Raw genomic sequence first — 6000 nt, 5'->3', positions numbered from 1 at the left:
ACATCACAGCTGCTTCTCCAGGCCAGGGGGGACCATGTGGCCACCAGGAATCAAAATCTCTTCATCCCCTGCCCTCTTATCCTTTCTCTCCCCAAAACCACATGTTATGAGTTCTAGCAAATCCCATTTCACTAACACCAACTTAACGAACGCCTCACTTCTCCTAGCATCCCTATTTACAAGGATTGAGGGACTTTGTACCAGGAACTGAAGGCAGAGACCAATATATAATTTTTCTATTATGTCACACCATGTTTGTCATCAGATTAGCAAAAAATAAAAAAATCTGATGATGTCACATATTGGCCAGGTGTGGGCCAGATGAAATTGATGCTCTGCTGATCTGATCAGAGTACGTTTCATGATTGCTCTGTGAAAGATCAACCCTTCACCCAAAATCTGGGTCAGATGTGGAGGCCGATGAGGCCACACACACTAAGAGCATAAGATGGAATTGATGACTCATATAATGAGGCCTTCTGAGGAGAGCAGGGCAGGTTCTCAAGCAGATCTGAGATGGCTTGAGAGAGCAAGGAGGGGCTTTCCCGGGCGTTAGTGGGTGAGGCTGAGCTGAGGCCCCTCCGCACTGGCCAGGGCTTTCCTGAATGAAATTCCCCTCCTGTGCAAGGGAGAGAGCATCGGGGCCTTCCTATCAGCTTGCCCAGATGTGGGCTACAAGGGAAGAGGGAAGCCTGGGGCTTTCAAGCTGTCAGTAAACATCAAAAATGGATTTTATAGATATTACAGGATAGATATTATAGTTCATAGATATTACAGTTTATAGATATTATGTAGAATATCTATTTACTCTAAATAAAACAGATAAACAACAAGAACCTAACTTTATAGCACAGGGAACTGTATTCAGCTTCTTGTATTAACATATAATGGAGAGGGGAAGATATCGCTCAAGTGGTAGAGAGCCTGCCTAGCATGCACGAGGTCCTGGGTTCAATCCCCAGTATCGCCTCTAAATATAAATAAATAAATGAACCTAATTACCTCCTCCACCAAAAATAAATAAATAAATAAATAAATTACATATAATGGAAAAGAATCTAAAAGATATATATATATATGTATGTATATGTATAACTGAATCACTTTGCTGTACATATGAAACTAACATTGTAAATTAACTAAACTTGAATCAAAAAAATAAAATTTTTTAAATAAAAATTTTTCAAGTGGAGTTGGACTTTTTATTCCAGAGTGTAAATTAACACTTACCCTTTAGAGATCAGTTTAGCGATATTTAATAAAGCTGATGAGCATAACCTCTGTGATAGAGAAAAGATGGTTGCAAATTCTTTTCTACTTCTCTCGTTGAGTGACAGGATATCCTCCTTTCCCCTTGAAACTGGGCCGACCTCAGTGGCTTGCCTGACCAGTAGAATGCTGTGGGAGTGATGGTTCTGGAAACCTCAAGACATAGTCTTAAGAAGCCTGGCAGCTTCTTCCCAGGCCCCTTGGAACCACATTTTGGGGGAAGTTAGCTTCCATGTAAGAAGTCCGGGATAGATGGCCATACTGTGAGGAAATCCATGCAACCATGTGCAGAAGCTGTGTGAAGAAAGAAATCCGGCCCCAGCTGAGCCAGCCATCCAGCCCAGATGTAGGAGCAAAGAAATCATCTCATAACTCCAGCCCTGATCACCATATTACCTGAGATCCTGGCAGAACCCAGTCGACCCTCAGAACTGTCAGAGAAAAAACCAAATTGTTGTTTCAAGCTTCTAAATTGTTGAGACAGTTATTACTCAGCAAGAGCTCGCTGGAACACCTCCCCACACTGATTCTACCTCTAAGTAGACAACAGCATAAAATTTCCACCCAAGTGTCCACGGAGATCTGCGTACAAGGATGTGCATTAGAACATTGTTTATAGCACTGAAGAAGAGCCAAAAGACTCAGTGTTCAATGATTGGAGAGTAGAGAAATTGGGGCATAACTTTGGATGAAATACCATACAGCTGTTAAGAATAAACTAAATCTAAATACACCATCCTGGATAAGTCTCAGAAACATTTGGGGAAACAGCTGCTTGGATTCTTCCCCCCAAAAGTCAATGTCCTGAAAGACACATAAGAAGACAGGGGGAGTATTTTAGATGAAAGGAGACTAAAGAGAAATGTTCAGTTGATTACATGTGATAAAGGTGCAGGGTTATGTAGCGGAATCCCTGTGTGCTCAGGAGATGCAAGCGGAAGTAGCCAAAGGTCTAGCAAAATGTGTGCGAGTGTGTGTCACCTGAGAGAGAGAGAGAAAGCAAATGTAACAGAACGTCCACCACTGTAAGCCTAAGTGGAGGGTATACGTTATGTTACCCTGCAACTTTCCTTTAGGTTTGAAAATTCTCCACCCTTTTGATTCCACTGATATGTACAACGTGGGTAAATCTCAGCAGCTTGACGCTGAATCCAAGCAGTCAGGCACAAAAGATGACATATCATACATGATTCCATTTAGAGATCCTCCTGGAACAGGCAAAGAAATGATGACAGAAAGGAGATCAGTGGTTTCCAGGAGGAGAAGAGGGACTGCAAATAAGCAAGGGAATTTTGGGGGTGACGGAAGTGTTCTATATCATGATTGTGGTGGCAGTTTGTTGCACATATTTATCAAAATATTATCAAATTGGTGAATCTCACAACTCAATAATAAAAAAACAAACAACCCTATCCAAAAATGGGCAGAAGACCTAAAGAAACATTTCTCCAGTGAAGACCTACAGATGGCCAATAGGCACATGAAAAAATGCTCATTGTCACTACTTATCAGAGAAATGCAAATCAAAACTACACTCATCTCACACCAGTCAGAACGGCCATCATTCAGAAGTCCACAAATGATAAGCGCCAGAGAAGGTATGGAGAAAAGGGAACCCTCCTACATTTTTGTTGGGAATGTAGTTTGGTGCAGCCACTATGGAAAACAGTATGGTGATTTCTTAAAAACCTAAAAATAGACTTTCCGTATGATCCAGCAATCCCATTCTTGGGCGTATATCTGGAGGAAACTAATTCGAAAAGATACATGCACCCCAATGTTCACAGCAGCATTACTTACAATAGCCAAGACATGGAAGCGACATAAATGTCCATCGACAGATGAATGGATAAAGAAGATATGGAATGCGCACACACACACACACGCACACACACACACACACACAGTGGAATACTATTCAGCCACAAAAAAGAATAAAATAATGCCATTTGCAGCAACACGTATGGACCTGGAGATTTTCATACTAAGTGAAGTAAGCCAGAAAGAGAAAGGAAAATACCATATATCACTTACATGTGGAATCTGAAAAAAATGACACAAATGACCTTATTTACAAAACAGAAACAGACTCACAGACATAAAAGACAAATTTATGGTTACCGGCGGGGAAAGGGAGGGTGGAGGGATAAATTGGGAGTTCAGGATTTGCAGATAATACTATATATAAAAGAGATAAACAACAAGGTCCTATTGTATAGCACAGGGAGCTATATTCAATATCTTATAATAGCCCATAATGAGAAAGCAAAAAAAGAATATATATATGTATAACTGAATCAATATGTTGTACGCCAGAAATTAACGCAATGTTGTATACTGACTATATATCAATTTCTTTTAAAAGGAAGAAAAATGGTGAATTTTCTTATGTATAAATTATTCCTTGTGATGGGTCAAATTGTGTCCCCCAAAAGGGTAAGTCCAAGCCCTAACCTCCCATCCCTGAGAATGGGACATTATTTGGAAACTGGATCTTTGCAGCTGAAAGTAAGTTGAAGATTTCAAGATGAGATCATCCTGGGTTTGGTTTGGGCCCTAAAACCAATGACTGGTCCTTAGAAGAGACAGGAGAGACAGAGATGAGACTCGGGGACACAGAGAAGCCCCAGAGGGGGAAGGCCATGTGAAGATGGAGGCAGAGATTGGAGTGACGCAGCTTCAGTCCAAGGAGCATTAAGGAAGTAGAAGATCAGGATGGGAGAGCTGTTACCATCAGAGGCTCCAGAAGGAACCAACCCGGCCCCCACCTTGATTTCGGACTTCCGGCCTCCAGAACTATGAGACAATAAATTTCAGTCATTTAAGTCATCCAGTTGCTGGTAATTTGTGATGGCCTTGGGAAGGAATACCTACCTCAATAAAGCCAAGGGTTGTTTGGGGTTGGGAGAGGGATTAGGTAATTACTTATTTATTTTAATGGAAGCACTGGGGATGGAACCCAGGACCTCGAGCATGCTAAGCATGCGCTCTACCACTGAGCTGTACCTTCCTCCCACCTAGTTTTTTTTCAGTTGGGAAAAAATTGGCAATATCATCAAAAAAGCAAGCTACAGAACAGTATATTCAGTAAAATATTTTGTATGAAGGTTTTAAACACCCTCAAACAATACTACCTATTGTTCATAGACTTTGCATACATCGTAAAAGCCTGGAGGTGCCTTGGTCTGGAAGCACGCCACTCCCCGGGTTGCCTCTATGGAGGGGGCAGGGAGGGCAGTGGGGGCATTCTGCTGGCTTCCGATGCTCATCACAGACTGCCCAAGTCCTTGTGAGGCCTGTGGAGGCTTGCCCAGGGAGGAGATGCCAAGACTTGGAATTCTAGGGGCTCACCAGAGGGTTGGGAGGTGGGGAAGAGCATTCAGGGCTGAGCATGCACTTGGAGGCTCCAGGAAGTTGGCTTGCTTGGAGGCTGGCTGGAGAGAAGGAGAGAACTGAGTTTTCATCCTCTCTCTTATCAGGACAGCACCCCTCAGGCTTCCCCAGGGCCACCTATCCATCTTCCTCTAGGATCAGCAGGGAGGCTGGGGGAGGGGAGCTGGGGGGCAGGGAAAGGGCTGGACTCCTGGGTCCAGAGGAGGCTGGAGACCAGATTCAAACAAAGAATGACTGGGGCTGGGAGCCAGGCAAACAAGGACGAGGGATCGGCCATAGAGCTACAGACAAATCACTCTATCTCCCTGAGCTGGTCACATGTCTGTGACTGGTATGCCCTCATAGGATTGCTGTGAGGATGAAGTACATTGTAATATGTGTGGTGAGTCACTTCTTATGGTCCTGCTCAGGATCACTAGCACAGACTAAGTGCTGGTACTTCACCATTTAATTCTCACAACCGCATAAGCTGGAAACTTATCACCCCATTTTACAAATGGAGAAACTGAGGGCTGCAGAGGTCAGCTGAATGAAACAGGCACACATAGCCCATATGTGGCCAAACTGGAATTTGGACTGAAGCCATGGGATGCCAACATCTGTGAACCAAGCTCTTAGCTATATCGTTTTATTGGTTCCTTTCTGTTTTGTAGGTCTATACCTCCTCCTACCTCCTGGGTGGACTGTGGACCTCCTGGGAGTAGGGCCTTGACCACTTCATCTCCAGGTGAGCCCAGCCCCTGCCTGGCAGGAGGGGGGCTCAGGAAGGTGTGCTGGATGTGGTACAGGAGGAGCCTGGGGTGATCCTGGCATTTGGAGGAAATCAGGTGGCAGCACCAGGGATGTCTCCAGTCCTTCAAAGTCCATCAGGCTGTTCCCACAGATGCCGCGGGAGACCACAGTGGCCTTGCCGGGCAACACACCCCTCAGACCCCTTTAAAATGAAATTGGTACTTCTGCTCTGTGCTGGCAGGAAACCTGGGCCTAGTCCAGGATCCAGGGGTCCCAGCCCCTGAACCACTCCTCCAAAGAATTCTTGCATCCATTTTCCCACAAGTCAGGAGTCCCAGCTCCCATTTTCCTTTTCTATTTCTAGGGCCCAGCCAGATAGGTCCTCAGTCCTCCAACACTCAGAAGTCCTGACCCCCCAAGCCACAGATGCAGGGGACCCAGCTGGTAAGTGGCTGGCAAAAACTGATTATGCACATCTCTGCCCGTCCCCACATTCAAGGATGTCATGTCCGTAGCTTGAAATTAGCATTGGTGGGAGTATTTACACCCCACAAATTGTCAAAAGCAACAAATCAGGGCTTTCTTTGCCCCCAGAGAGCCTGTCGT

This window comes from Vicugna pacos, chromosome 18 (genome assembly GCF_048564905.1).
Source record: "Vicugna pacos chromosome 18, VicPac4, whole genome shotgun sequence".
Lineage (NCBI taxonomy): Eukaryota > Metazoa > Chordata > Mammalia > Artiodactyla > Camelidae > Vicugna > Vicugna pacos.
This window is presented reverse-complemented; position numbering follows the sequence as displayed.